We start from the raw sequence: 16,049 nt of genomic DNA, 5'->3' as shown, positions 1-16,049 counted from the left end.
CAAACAGAGGTGTGCCCCAAGGAAAGCTGACAAATGCATTTAAATTCTCTGCCAGATCAATATAACTACCATCAACTGTCCTAGCAGATCCTAGAAGCACAACCTGTAACAGTATATACAACCTATTCAGCCTAAACACATCATTCTAACTTTCTTCACCAACACTTGATTTTGCCAAGTTTCTAGCTTCCAATATTTCTGTTTTAGAAACCGTGGTTCCTTTAAAAAACCTTGCACGAAATTGGGATGGGATCTTGACGTCTGCTGTGTAGAATGAATTAGAAATCGGCTTCACACTAAGACCCATTATAAGAGCAACATCACTTTTTTTAAACACCAAATCCTTCTTACCGATTTGGTAGCAAAGTTTACCTACTTGGTGTCCCAAAACAGTATACACTAGCATAGTAGTGTGTGCATTCTCTTGTTAATGCTTAAAAACTTCCCGAACCAAGACTTCTCAAAATCTTCCCTCTCTGCAGTAGTGAATGTCTTGAACAATTTATGCATTTTATCAAGTGACATATGAACAGTCAAATTAAGCTTTCTCATTTTTGAAAGATTGGAAATGGTCAGAAAATTAGGGATTCAAGGTATTCAATTTGGATGGTCTTTTTTGTCCGAAAATGAACACTGAACAGTCCTTATAGCTCACACATATTACTACCGACACGTGCCCGTTAAAGGTTAAAAAATCATCATTTATTTAACTGTTCGGAGAATAATTAATGCTATCGTATCATTCCTAACACGTGCCAAATATTTTTCCCGCCCAAACTAGATTCTTCATCTCACTAGTTTATCTCAGTACAGACATATTCTAATGTGCTAACCATCTGCAACTTCTGAGTCTGATCATTTTACAAAGGGTGGGACTTCCAAACATTTTAGCTATTTGTATAAGAAAACTTTTTAAATATTGAACAATGGACAAGCTTGTAACTGAGTTGGGTGGGAACAATGGTGAAATATGGCACTGAGATGCTAGTTACTACTTCTCAACTTCAGTATGTGTTATTAAATGCTACATTTTTGCTTTACTTGATATTGAATAAACTTATCAAAATTAACTTTTGTTTAACTTGTTATTGGATAATACTATTTTGTACATAAGTTATAAATGTATATTAAAGTCAACCTGATAGTCTTAATTATGTTTTTGTTTATGGCTTCAGTTGCTGATGTATCATACATAATACGCTACCGGTTACCTCTGTTTAGAATAGCACGTCCAGCCCAGTTTTGTGAATGCCAAATACATCTTTTCTTATTGAGTTTCCATACATATTTCTTTCTCATTATCTCCTTATAAACAACAACAGTGATATAAGGGTACCCCTGATATAATCACAAACAAAACATATGAACATTAACAGGTATTGTGCTGACACTCAAGCACAATAAACCGGCCATTTCGCAAACCACAAAATACCATTACATCGATTCATGCCCAAACCTATACAGTGAAACATACTTCCAAAACTCCATAAGGTGATCTGTGAAATAAAAGTGGGATTTCCAAATAAACCCAAGTTGCTGACAGTACATGTAAGTGTCCCTTATGGTGGCATCCACACAGTCTTCATTGCTAAAACCTGGTGGAACCGCCACTGAAAAGGCAATCCAAGCTCACCACAATGACTGTACAGTTGTCTTCTTCTGCTTTTGAATCATATTCAAGTAGTCAATTTTTCATCGATCTAGAAAGGGACTTGTTCATCAAGTACATCATATAAAAACTCAATTTCATGCACTTGGACAAACCTTCCACAAGACACATGAATCCTTCTAAGCAAATATACATCAAACACTCTCAATTTCACCTCACCTGTTACATATTTCTTCACTCCATGCAACAAGAACAAAATCAACATGGAAATAGTAAACACAACTATAGAAACCTTAAGAAACTCTATACACTACTACGTAAAAATAAATCCAAGATGACCTAGAAACAAACCAACATTGAAGACAACAAACAAAAGTTCAAAACATATCAATAAACAATGAGAACTGTAGAGGGAAAGGATAATCAAGAAGATGAACCTTAGAAAAATTCATTATCAAGATTTGTGTTCTTGTTCTCCATGAAAAACCTTACCAAAATCACGAAGGAGAGGATAACCAAAAAGATGAAGTAAAAAAACTGAAAACTTTGAAGGTTTGTAAACACTTTTATAGTTTGGCACAAAAATCGAGATCAACGTTGTTTCATGTCCGTACAACAAAAACAACCAAACATTGCTGAAAGTAGGTCTATAAGTTGTTGGTTCCTAATTCCCACAATAGCTAAAGTCCGTTTTCATTTTTGCTAGGTTGAAATCCAACGGTCATTAATCGCTAGTACATATCGCTAAGAGAATCGAACATATAGATATTACTTTGCATGTCAACATCAGAAGTATAAAAGAGAGAGTGTGTGTTGCAGAGGAAAGAGAGTGTTGTAAGAAAGGACAAAAGGGTCAAAAACCCGTTGAATTGGTCAAAATTAAAAAACATGACCGGTTGGAGCACAATGTGCTTTTATCATGGCCAATTTAGGCAATTACCCAAAAAAAAGAGTGCGTGAGCAATATAGCTAAGAAATTTAATTTTTATCAACAATGTAGCAAAAGAAACTACAAAAAGAATATAAACTTCAAATTAAAAAATTATCACGGAAGATCAAATCTTAGGAGTCGCACAATTTTTTAATTGAATTCTCAATTTTATACCTACAAAAGTGTGGTGGAGTTTATATCCTCTATAAAGTAGGAGAAAATAATGAAAAAATAACCTTCTAATACATGCACGAAACAATCGGTTCACATGGCTATGTAAATTATCCTGATATGATTTGTAGATATACATGAAATCATCAAAAGCATTTCTTTCCTTTTGATAATTCAAATGCATTGCAGGAAAGTATGATTAAATCATTAAATGCCAAAGCAAAACTGGTGCAATCCCTGCAACTGAATAAAACTGTGCCCTAGCAATATAGCAAAAGAATGAAAAGACACTACTTTTTTTATTGATGATATAAAACAAATTTACCATAAAAAGAATCTAAGCTTCAAATTTGTAACTTAAGAAAACAATGGATGAAAGTGTATGGTGTGCTATGCTATTAATATCGCCTTATTCCTCTTATTCCTTTTAATATTTAATTTAATTGTTGTGTTTGACATCTATGTAGTGCTCTAAAATTGAGGTAGTTAGATATTTAGAGGTGATTATGAGAATTTGATATTTTTTATTGTATCTCGGATAACTAATTAGAAATATTTGGTATAATTATACTATTATATATTTTGAAAGTGTCAAATATATACATCCGATATAACCGATTAAATCACCTATTAATCATCGATTAATCACATATCGCTTCTCGACCAAGTAGTTCTGAAAACTAACAGGGAGAAAGGTTTGGAGAGAAAAATGAGAAAGAATGGAAGTGGGCAAGCAATGTTTTCATGGTGGAATAATACTTATATGGGGTACTATCTAAACAAAAAGTGATACAAGAGATAAAATTAGCTTGAGATCATTGTTAATTTTCCTTACAAAAAGATATGGGTTAATATCGTTGGGCGCATCTAAACGATCAACAATGTTAATGAGAGAGGTATGAAGCTAAATAATGTATGTCCACTTTGCATGGAAGTGGAGGAAGAGGTGGATCATCTGCTTGTTTTATGTCCGGTATTAAAAATCGTGTGGGAATTGTTCATCTCTTCATTCAATAGACCTTGGAATTTTCCGGAAAATGTAAGGGTGGCTCTTGGTAGGGATATTGTCATTGAGGACCTTGTACCAAAAACTGAATGGATTGCAGTGCACCTTCAGAAGGCAAGGGTTTATGGAATGAGCGCAATCAGAGGGTATTTTGTAACTAAAAACTGGTGCATCGGCGAGAGTCTTCGGGCTAGGTTCCCTTGGGGCAATGTAAGCCTTCTTGGCTAGGGTCTTTCAATGTAACCGGTGTGGGTATGTTTTAACCCTCTAAAAAAAAAAAAAAAAAAAAAAAAAACTGGTTATCCTTAGCATCTTGCTAAGGTTTAGCTACTATGTAACACTATTTGGAATAAACTAGCTTTCGAACCCGTCTTACAAACGGGTGTCGTTATATTAAATTATTTTGAAAAATATTTACAATTATGCAGAGTTATGAGATATAAATATCCCCATATTATTATATTCATCACTCATTTAAATTTCTTGCAACGTGAAAATCTCACTCTCAATAAAAAAGAAAGAGCCCACCCTTGATAAAACATTTCACTTCTTTTGTTGTTAATAAGAGAAGTTCGATTAAAGTTTTGTAAGAATGCCCAATGAGGTAGGGGTGCATAAAACTGGGCTGAATCGACAAAAACCGACCAAACCAAATTGAACCGGGTCGGTTCACGGTTGGTTATATTTATGAGTCGGTTCGGTCTTGTCAAAACTATATTTGTCGAGACATTCCCAATACAACTGTGTTTTGAGGTTAGTTCAATGCATTTACATCTAGTTTTCAATTTCATGTTAATTATTTTTTGAGGTTGGTTCATTGTATTTGCATCCAGTTTCTGATTTCCCATTAATTATTTTTTTAGGTTGGTTCAATGCAATTGCAAATCTAGTTTTCAATTTCCCTTTAATTGTTGTTCTTTGAGGTTAGTTCAATGTGCATTTGCATATAGTTTTCAACTTCCCGTTAATTATTCTTTAAAGTTAGTTCAATGCAGTTGCATCTAGTTTTTTATTTTTCTTTTAATTATTCTTTTTTGAAGTTAGTTTAATGCATTTACATCTGGTTTCTGACTTCTGGTTAGTTATTATTATTTAAGGTTAGTTCAGTGCATTTGCATCCAGTTACTAATTTTCCGTTAATTATTCTTCTTTGACGTTAGTTCAATATATTTGCATCCAATTTTTGATTTCCCGTTAATTATTCTTTATTGAAGTTAGTTTAATACATTTGCATCCAGTTACCAATTTCATGTGAATTATTATTCTTTAACGTTAGTTCAATACATTTGCATCCAGTTTTTTTATTTCCCGTTAATTATTTTTTTTAGATTAGTTCAATGCATTTGCATCAAGTTTTCAATTTCCCGTTAATTATTATTTCTTTAAGATTAGTTCAATGCATTTGCATATAGTTTCTGATTTCCCGTTAATTATTCTTTTATGTTAGTTCAATGCAATTTCATCCAATTTCCGATTTTATGTTAATTATTCTTTGAAGTTAGATTAATGCATTTGCATCCATTTTCTGACTTCCCGTTAATAATGTATTTGCATCCAATTTTCAATTTCTAGCTATTTATTCTTTAAGATTAGTTCAATGGATTTATATCTGGGTTATAATTTCAATTCCCGTTAAGCCATTATTCTATGATATTAGTTCAATGCATTTGCATCAAGTTTTTGATTTCCCGTTAATTTTTTTTTTTTTTTTTTTTTTTTGTTTATCAGTTGCATCCAGTTTCCGATTTCTAACTTTGTGGGATTCTCAAAAAATACCTTGAAATAATATAATAACATGTGATAGGTAATAGCATCATACTCTAATTAATCTGTGATTCTTTTTCCATATTGTGTATGTTTTGTGATTTTAATTCGTGAAATTCTAGCATTTCCCAAGTTATAAACGTCTTAGTAGGAATCAATAATTTTTTTAGTTGATTTTACATGCAGCAGTTTCAAAATTAATTAAAACAAATATTGGTAAGAAAAACTAATGACAATAATTAGTAACACCTCTTATGTTTTCCATGTCGTATATAACATTTTTTATAGACCAAAAAAATCGACAATTTTCTATTGGGTTTAATTTACATATCACAGTATCAAAATTAATTAAAAAAATCGAAAGTAAGAAAACGTAATGATAGTAATTAATAATACCTCTTATGCTTTCAGTCATTTAATTTTGTCACGTCATAATGTTGTATGTAACTTTTTATAGACCCAAAAATGGGGGGGGGGGGGAATTGTCACGGACAAAAAAATATTTTATATTTGAGCACACGTTGAAGAGATATTTGAATGCACAAAATAATCTTATAACATATTTTAAATTATAGTCCAAAGAAAACTAAAATTTGCTTTATTAGGTATCAATAAGTAGGTAAGCACAACTTTCTCAAAAGCAGGCTTCTTCATTTATTTCATTTGGACACAAAAGACTTGAAACTGATTATTTAAGGGTGAGGGTGATGAGAAGAACTTAGAAAGTAATAACTATTTAATTTACTTGCCGAAACATAAAGGACTATTTGATGTACAACATTAGTGTACGCTTTCTACAGTGCTCATCTTTATAGAGAATAACCATAACAACCTTGCTATGCTTTTATAACTTAGCTAAAACAAAAAACTACTTAAATATTTGAACTGAAGTGACTTTTTGCTACGGAACAAAATTTTGAGCCTAACAGGCTTGTCTATGGCTTCACATTGTCTTTGTCCGTAGGTACATAGTTGTTGATTGGAGGCTTTCTCTTACAGTTTCCATTCCCAGTGTAATCCATATGCATCAAATGGTTTCCTCTAGGAGCCTTCTGTATTCAGTAGTTTCATGCAATGCTTCATCAGAGCGTGAGACTGATTTTCCCAGTTGCAAGCTGCCACTATGATAAATGTCAGATTTTTGTGACTTGAGATTGTTCCTGATTGAGAGATCAACTGGTTCACTATGAAGATTTTTCTTTGTGGCTAATTTGCGATTGTCCTGTGATTAAGAAAATTGTTAGTAATGTAGATTGCCTGAATCTATTCGATCAGCAACAAAATGAGCAATAATTGCCCTGAAAACATGTACTGCAAGCACGCTAGAGAGAGAGAGATGCCTACTTTGTCATTCATCATCTTCTTATGTGATCCTCGGAGCAATTTGTTTGAAGTATAAATCGTATCCCCTGCATTCAAGCATATCCAAATATTTCAAATTGATCCTTGGAAACCATCTAGCTTGAGCCTAGCTAAGTAGTTTCTTTAGTATATAAAGCATTCACATTGTAGATTCCATATAACTAAAGTTCAGATCAAATCTCGCTAAACAAAGGCATACACATACACAATGAATTAAGAAAAATATAAATATATAATATAGCAATTTGACACTAAGAAACAAAATTAATTGCACATGGTCATCAAAAAACTTTTCTTTAAGCATATAATCTCAGTTACATACATACACATTTAAGGTATCTATCAATAATGTTACTATCATCTTATCAATTTTCACAAAAATTATCTTAATTATTAATGAAAGAAGCATCAAAGAACAAAGTTAAACCCATAAATACAAAGAGTGCATTTTACAATGTATGATTCATTGTTCAAAGAGTGCATTATACAATGTATGTATTGACATATTTATTAAACACTAAACGAATGACAGGAAGTAACAACTCTGAAAAGGCATGGCTTGACCATAATCTACAATGGATACAAACGGCACCCAACCCCACAAAATTCAAAATACCTACTTTAATTTGCAACTAAATAACCTATGACTTATTAACACCAAAGAACAAATTAGGAAACTTGTTTGTTAATTTTCCAGTGGAACTAAAATTTAATTCATACAAAAATGAAATAAGAGAGAAAAATCAGACCTAGAAGGCAGAACGTCCAGCTAACTAATCCAGTTTGAGAGCGAGTGCTTTGATGATGCCAAACCTCTATGTTTCTTCTCTACTTCATAGATAATATAAGCATGGACGACACAATATCAAAGGGGAAAATAGTGAAGAGTAGGGTTTAGTTTATCACTTGTGGAATGGAGAAGGAACATTTTTCGTGATATAAATTAAATCATTGAGTTTTTGTTGGGTTTAGCTTTCCTTTTTCAGTTAAAGACTCCTAATTTAATCTTCCTGATTTCTCGTAATCCCCCTGTGACGTGGATAGCCTCACTGAGCTGAAAAGAGGACCAAGTCATGGTTTCTTGCTCTATAGCACATACTTAACTATAGAATAAAAGAAATCACACAATAGATTATAAGCAGGATAACAACGTTGCGTTGATTTAAACCAATTCACACTTTCAAGCTCAAGTTCAAGACTCAGGTTATACCAAATTAAATAGGCACCAAGTACCTTAATAGGCGTGGAACATCATTAAGTCTCCATTGAAGGTACTTGAAGTCTCATCACTATCTGTGTAGAACCGTAGCATGCTGAAAATATAGAAGCGTATCATAAACTGTGGCGTAACAATAGTTTTAGGCATCCACTCACCACATATTATATTGCCAGTACCTTTTGACTACCTTACATGCCAAAAATAGAAGTAGAATTCATGCTTTTACACCAAGTACATAGAACACCCCCCCCTCAAGGCATCATTATATAAATTTGAATTTGAAAAATACATCATCATATAGAAATGCAAAAAAGCAGGGGAAAAGAGAGAAAGCAAGTATAGTACTTTTTGGCTTAGTTAGTTTGGTCCTAAAACAAAACTATAATATAGATCGTTGATTTTGTATGCATAAATAGAGCAACCCTGCAAATCCAAGTTGCACTATACATGTATATACTTAGTCAGCAAAAAAGAGTTGAACGATATGAGCAATCGATGATGATGTATATACATAGCTCATGGCAACATACTAAATGATGACTAATTCTATCCTTCTAGATGAAGAAGTATGACTCTGTTGGGACTATTGATCTAAGTGGCGATAAATTGCTTTGTTGATGTATATTTAGAATTAAAGGATGAATGCCAATGCAATGATGTCCGCCTCTCGAACCCATTTCAAAAGCATCCAACTTAACCTTGGGACACTAAGTACTATAAGAATATAAAAAATTAATGAAATGAAACAAAACACATAACACTACCCCCATTTTGATCGATAACAAAAGCTAAAAACCAAAGGACTAAAATCACAGTAATGGGTACCCACATACGTTAACCCGAATCACCAGTTGGTATTATGACATGCAATTGCCACATAATTGTAACTCAACTTATGAAATTATTCAAAGATATATACATGATATGTCATGCGAAAAATTGGTTTGAATTTATCAAGATTTACTCCCTCTTTTTGCTTTTGCCACAAATTCTTGGTATTGGAGCAGTACGTGGATTTAGTCTTTTTTTTTTATGGTTGGCTTCCTTTGGGGCTAAAATTTCCTACTTCCTAGATGGTTTATTAAGAACTTTTGAAGAAGAACCATTTGAATTTGAGGAGAAAGAAGAAAGAGAAAGAAACGTACCTGAAAGAGGTGAGGCTGATGAGAAGTCCTTAGAAGGTGGTGAAGTGCATTGAACTCGCAAACCCAACCATCTTTCGTGTTGGGCTTTACATTCACATTGTTAGTGAAAAGATATCAGATGAGGTGGTGGGGGAAATGGCTGTAGAGGCGTTGGCAGAAATGGACTTCTAAGAGGGTATACATCATTCCTCAATCGTAAAAGCATTAGCTTTTATATTCGTGCATATATATTAAAACTTCTAGTCGTATATATTGGTACTTGTGGTACATATAGTATAATCCCACACAGGGAATTTAAAGTTTGCATAATAATATTTAAGTTCCAAGAACAATTTGGGTTTTGTGTTGGATGCTCCAAATTTAAGATCTGCGCATCTTACTCGATTGATTTTTTTTTAAAAACAAAACAAAAACAAAATAGTAAAAAGCAAATTTTACACTTTCTCAGAGTTTGGGAAAGCTAAATAGAGTTTGCGACACAACTCCATGAAGATTCCCATTTTCCATCACCCCTGGTCATTCACCATAAAAGGTGTTTCAATCAATAGATAATTGAGTAAAGTACAAACACTTTCGATTCCTAGTATCCGAAGGGGTACAAAGAAAAATTCACAAAGTCGGGGGGAGTGTATGGTTGAGAACCATTTTGGAGCTTCGGATGGATCAAATGAGTTGTTGCTCAAGTCCCCGGGTAATAAACAAACAATAAGCTAGGCTGCATCCAGTAGTTAGACTTAGACGATAAGAAGGAGACAACAGGATGCAAAAAAAAAAAAGACATCAAATTTAATCGGATCTATTTAACATAAACTCTATCTTACACATAATTGAGGGAGTTTATTCCTGTTAGATCAGTCTCGGACCTGTGGAGCGATTGTTTGCTAATTGCCTTGAAAAAAAGAGAATAGTGAGAAAGGAACATTGTCGAAATCTCGACCAACATGCAGAGAACTACTACAGGTTCAAGCAATAACATAGTTTTCTCACAGTTAGATTGAGGCTAGTAAGGTTGTTAAGGTTGGAAGGAACTCGGTTAGCCCCAGCTATCAGCGCTTCCTATCAAGTCGATTCGTTGAAGAGTGGAGAACCACCATGTAAACCAACATAGATCAGAAGAAGTGAACAAACTATATAAAGGTGAGCACATATGATCAGAAGGCAACTTACAGAATCTCGAGAGTCTTAACAACTCCCAAAGTGGTTGGAATCTCTCCAGTTAACCGATTGTCATTCAATATACTGCCAACAAAGATGCTCAGTGATTGCCCATAGAACAACAATTCTAAATAACTGTTTCATATTTCATGTCTTCATTGTGTTGAAAGAATTTGCTAAACAACAATAATTTCACCGGCTGCTAACTCGAACACAACTGGACTTAATTTAGTTAAATTTTCTTCGTCGGGGGCGTAACTACGCCCCGATATAAGCTAATGATGGATTACAAATTTTAGGTACTCACTTGCATCATTTTGAAGATATACACAAAGGAATTCCTCTTCATCAGCAGCCATTCCCTTGAAAAGCAAGCTTTCAAAAGCTCTTTTTTGCTGACACCATACTCAAAAGTTGTCGGGCGGCCGGGGGTGGCTCTTTCTCTTGTCAAAAGGGGTGCCGAGTTCTTGCCCTTGCTTTTGCGGCCAACATGGAACGACTGGAATGCGCCCTCAGAAATTCCCTGGACGAAAACATAGGAATAGGGTTCGCCTTTATTGGCCCAGTACTGGTGCTGATCTTTTCTTGATGTTACCTGTATGAGAAGAATTACAGGTCAGATCTTAACATTCTACTTAGTTTGACAAAATTGACAACTAAAAATGCGTACAAAATTTATAATTCAAATGATAGGAATAGAATGTAATTGGTTGAGTAGTCTGCAACCCCTTTCTTTCAGGACATCTAAAACCCTTGGCTTCAATGTCCGTCTGAAAGTAGAATAATATCATCGAAAAGATCATAAGTTTCTGGTGCTGGCTGAAGTAGAGCAATTACTACAGTTCCACCAAAAATATGGACAAACTGCCGCAGGGAATTCACAATTTGGAGCTTTTCTACGTGAATTCAGAGGTGGAGAAAGAAACTTTTCGGGGACTCGTGGGGTTTAGAATCTTATTTGTGGGGGAGTCACCGTATAATTCCTTTTTTCTCTTCTTATTTCCCGCAATTTTTTTTCCATCTCCTAATTTCTCGTGAGTAAAAAGGGTACTTAAAAGTTGCTGACGTGGACACCCTTAGAGACCAGGAAAAGGGACTGCTAGAACTCACGACACTGAATTTAGATAATATGATGACTTAAAGAAAACACATCTTACTTGACTATCATTTTCCATACTCCTTACCCGTAGACAATCACTTACTAAGGAGGCCACAATGTATAAAGACTATTTTTTTTTTCCCCCTATGAAAAGTCACTTCTTGAAATTAGGAAATAAACGTATTCGAAAGATAAAATAGTAAACCTGAAGAGAAACTGACGATTGAGATTAGTAACTTCAATCTTAATTTCTATATATATAATAGCCACTTAAAAAGTAAAGTGAAGAGAAACTGACGATTGAGATTAGTAACTTCAATAGTATCCATATCAATAACATGAAGATTAGTAAAGCCAGATAAAGCCAAATCCTTTAAAAGCTCACAACCCAATCCACCAGCACCAACTACTAAAACCTTTGTGTATTCCCCACCTTAAACCCAACTCTAATTGGTACAAACCACACCGGTGCATAAACCCTTGAACAGACGACATATGACGATTCGGGCTTCCGGGCGATTTGTGGGAGGAAGATAATGGAACATAGGTTCCACACGCCTCGACAATTTTTTGTTTAAATGGAGGTAGAGAATCTATCGCAGCTTTTTTCTCCACTTTACTTTTTAAGTGGTTCGGCCAGTTTTTTCTCCAGTTTTTTCTTAATTCATCCTGATTTCTCGTGAGTAAAAAGGGTACTTAATATCATTTATGTTTGAGAGAAGGGAAGTTTTTAGTAGACTTACAGATTCGTTGTGACCAGTCAAAGAATGGACTAAACTTCCATCAGCAGCATTCCAAACACAGATTCTGTAACACACCTTAATATAGAAGTACACTCATTATCAAAACACACATACGGAATAAATCATGGACAGCATAATAAAACTTGGAGACAAAAAACCAAAATTAATGCAGCTAAATTGAAACTCTTCTCGGTGTCAAAAGGTAATTAATCTTTTGCAAGAACGTGAAAAATGAGATCATCCCAATACCAAAAGCAAACCAAACCCAAAGATCTCGGTGTCAAAAGGTAATTAATCTTTTGCAAGAACCTCGAAAAATGAGATCATCCCAATACCAAAAGCAAACCAAACCCAAAGATTCAAAAATACAACAACAACAACAACAACAAAAGCCCTTAAGAAAGAAGGCTTACCAAGAAGAAGGGGTGTGATCGAAGTCCGAGATGTTCAAAGGAGACGGTGGTGGATCCGTGGAAACTCAAGCTTTGAAGTAGCATAAGATTTAGTCGTGGGTTTTTATTTTATTTTTTTGGGAACAGTCGTGGGTTTTTGATTCTATCAATTGATTTATGGGGTTCTTGGTACATGATGTTTAAGGGTTAACACGTTTTTGAAATTTTTGTGATATCGGATGGATTGTGATAGTTGGTTTGAAGAAATAAGTTAAAGATAACCGATATTGGGGTGACATCCTCTTAGCTGATGTAGAATGAATGGCAAGTTCTGTTTAATGGCGAAGAGTAAGAGATGGGTTAGCCGTTCTTCTTTGTAGAGAGAAAGATGGGTTTGCATTTTTGTTGCCGGTAAACTTACTTTCATTTGTTGGTCCTCACTTTTAGGAAACATAATTTTCTCCACTTTTTTCTCAATCCATCCTGATTTCTCGTGAGTAAAAAGGGTACTTAAAATTTGCCTACGTGGACACCCTCAGAGAGCAGGAAAAGGGACTGCTATTATATATATATAAAGATATATACCTTTTATTGAGAAAAAAAAAATGTGTATTCGGTTTAAGAGGCAACGAACTCAACATAAATAGTGTGGTCTTGTTATAATCAGATTTTCCATTCTCAGTAACTTTTTATCTCCTTATCGCAACTGTAACTAAAGTTACATGTTATTTCTCAACTGCTAAGTAAGTCCGTTTGGGATCACTTTGTTGGGTGCGCATGGGTGAGAACTGCGGCGTCGCTTGCTCGGAGCAGTGAAAGGATACACTTCTGTCTATGTTGCATGAATGGTGGATCATTTGCACAGAAGGATTAGACTAGAAAATATTTGCTCAGTGGAGGGGGAAGGTGAATCATTTGCACAGAAGGGCTAAGAGATTCTATAGATTGTGGGTGTGGATATTAAGAGACAAAGAGAAGCAGAACAAGGGCTTCAGAAACTGATAGGAGTAGGAGTTCAGCCGTTCAGGGCAGGGCTTGTGGATGATAGAAGCTTTACGAGAATGATGCAAATAAAAGCTGAGAGGGGAGAGAAGTTAGGGTTGAGTGGAAGAGGTGGTGTAGGAAAGATGGATATGGTGAATCAAAAAAGGACGAAGGAGGCTAAAGATCCAGTGACTGCCAGCTTGTGGAAGAGAGCTGGTGATGATTCTCTCATCTGAAATGTGGTGTTCGAGATGTGTGGTAGAGTGTTCCAGTCAAGTTGTTTCCTTTCTCTAGTGAATCAAAACTGATCTTCCGTTTGGACTTAGCCAAGTTCATTCTCAAACCAAAAGCCATCTCAAACCATAATAGTAAGCTTCTTAGTTTTTTGCTTTCTCCACTGCAGCCCCCATCAAAAGAAAACAAAAAAGGGGCATGCAAGCAACTAGGACTTAAAATCCAAAAGGGAAAGTATTCAACATAATCATACTAGGAAACTTAACTTCTAGAACCTTATATTAAATTATTTAGAAACCCTAAATTTATAATCCATAGTAATAGCATTTTTACTGTGATTATAAATGCCAACTCTTTTATTATAAATTGTAGTATAAAATAAAATTTACACAAAAGAAAAAATATTATATTAAAAACCCAGTCTTAACATTGTTCCTCATCAATACCCACTTTCAAAATTTTCATTCTCGGATTCGGGTTGGTGAATGTGCATAAGAAGATATTTTATACTAATCATAGATCCAAAATTATTTGAATAGCAACCAATTGACAACTTCTTCTCCATCATTCAACGTCCAACGACGAATTTTAACACTTCCAAATCAAAAACAGAACAGAGGAAGGTCTGGAAAACATCAACAATAAACAAGCAGATTTTTTCTGTTGACAATCTCAATAGCGAGGAGATCACATCCACGCAAAATGAGATCCTAACTCATCTGGTAGGTTAACCGAAGTACCTTGTGTAGAAGAAAACTCCATATGGATACAAGTCCGCCTTAAATAGATTCCAAAAGAGCTACGTAAATTGGACTTACACAATGAGTTGAGGGATGATTTGTTTTGAAGATAATGCTCCCACGATGGGGATCACCCCCACAAAAAAGGGGTGGTGGCAAATTGAATATAACATAACATAGTGATAATTGGAACTAAAACACAATTCTTTCTAGTGAGTAATTATGAAGAGTCATGCCAGCGAAGAAAACACCGAAGGATATCACACAGCGAGAATTACTACGCAAAAATATAAAGAAAGAGAAAATGCAGGACCACCTGAAATAACAATACTCGGTCCACTGGTGATTGTTGCAACCTTATCAATCCACAGCTTTAAAAATAAACCTAATGAGAAAATACAACAGTTCATGCTGGTATAAGAAAATTGATTTGATGAAGAGACTACTATCTCACCATATAATTGCCAGCACTATTTGCAGAAATCTTATCAAGGGTGATACGAACAAACCTATGACAAAACAGTATAACATCTTTGAGCTCAAAGCCAACAGCATATTTCTCCAAATTGAACAACAATAAATTAGAAAGATTAATCACTCACCATGAGGATTCGTATAACAAAGTTTTTGGCAGTTGGAGTAAGAGCATCCCATGAATACCATAGAAACCTAAATAACGAAACAAACGCAGCAGCCTTGAACATAAATTGATAAACAGCAGAGGAAGCACCAGCACCAATAGCAGGAGCAGCAGCTAATGCTGATGATTGTGGGACGTATGGTATAATAATAATACAACAGCAGCAGCAATAGCACAAGGTGGCAAAGAATATTTTTTTAACGCTTTCTGATGCACTTCTACTACAGAACAACAATTTGTTTCTTTATATTCCAGAACTTTTGGTAGCTTCTTCTTTGAATAATTACAATTAGGGAGGGTGTTTGGATCCTATTTATTTATTTTATTTATTGTCAAAAAGTGTTTATTAGTGAAAAAATATTTTTTGAAAAAATAAATACGTTTTGGTCTCTATTTAAAAAAAATAGCTTTTCATCCAAAAAAAACACTTTTTGGCCCAAAAACTCGTTTGATGATAATTAGGTCAAACTTGTTTTTCAAATTAAAAAATTTGTTTTTCTTTTAGGGAAACACTTTGGACTCCGCTCAAGGCAAATGAACTGTGGGATGTTTCAGACTTTAGTACTTTATGTCACAATATGCCGAAATATGTCAAAAAATATAGTGCAAAATCTAGTTTGATAAAACAGTTTTTAAGAAAAATCACAACCAAACATGTTTATTCAAAAACTATTTTTAGAATAAATATTTTTTCATAAAAGTGCTTTTTAAGAAAAAATAATTTTTTGAAAAAATAAGACCCAAACACCCACTAAAGTTTAAATCTTTGGAAAGTTTGATACTTTGGACATAATTTGTGTTATTTGTCTGTAACCGAACAAGTGTTTGCTTTGGGAATGCTTCAAGGAATTATCG

The 16,049-nt window shown here is 34.4% G+C and overlaps 1 long non-coding RNA gene across 2 annotated transcripts; it reads right to left on the bottom strand.

Annotated features, from left to right (window-relative positions):
• Nucleotides 1-1,255: 1,255 nt before the first annotated feature.
• Nucleotides 1,256-15,553, bottom strand: LOC147509377 (uncharacterized). 2 transcript variants are annotated; one of them, XR_015218480.1, is made up of 3 exons: nt 15,157-15,553; nt 14,871-15,063; nt 1,256-1,662 (listed from the first exon to the last, which is right to left on the bottom strand). It is a non-coding gene; the product is annotated as an uncharacterized LOC147509377 (long non-coding RNA). The 2 variants fall into 2 exon arrangements; XR_015218479.1 differs by having other exon boundaries at nt 1,256-1,659; nt 15,157-15,552.
• Nucleotides 15,554-16,049: the final 496 nt, after the last annotated feature.

Source organism: Coptis chinensis, chromosome 3, assembly GCF_015680905.1.
Source record: "Coptis chinensis isolate HL-2020 chromosome 3, ASM1568090v1, whole genome shotgun sequence".
In the NCBI taxonomy this organism is placed as follows: domain Eukaryota; kingdom Viridiplantae; phylum Streptophyta; class Magnoliopsida; order Ranunculales; family Ranunculaceae; genus Coptis; species Coptis chinensis.
This window is presented reverse-complemented; position numbering and strand designations above follow the sequence as displayed.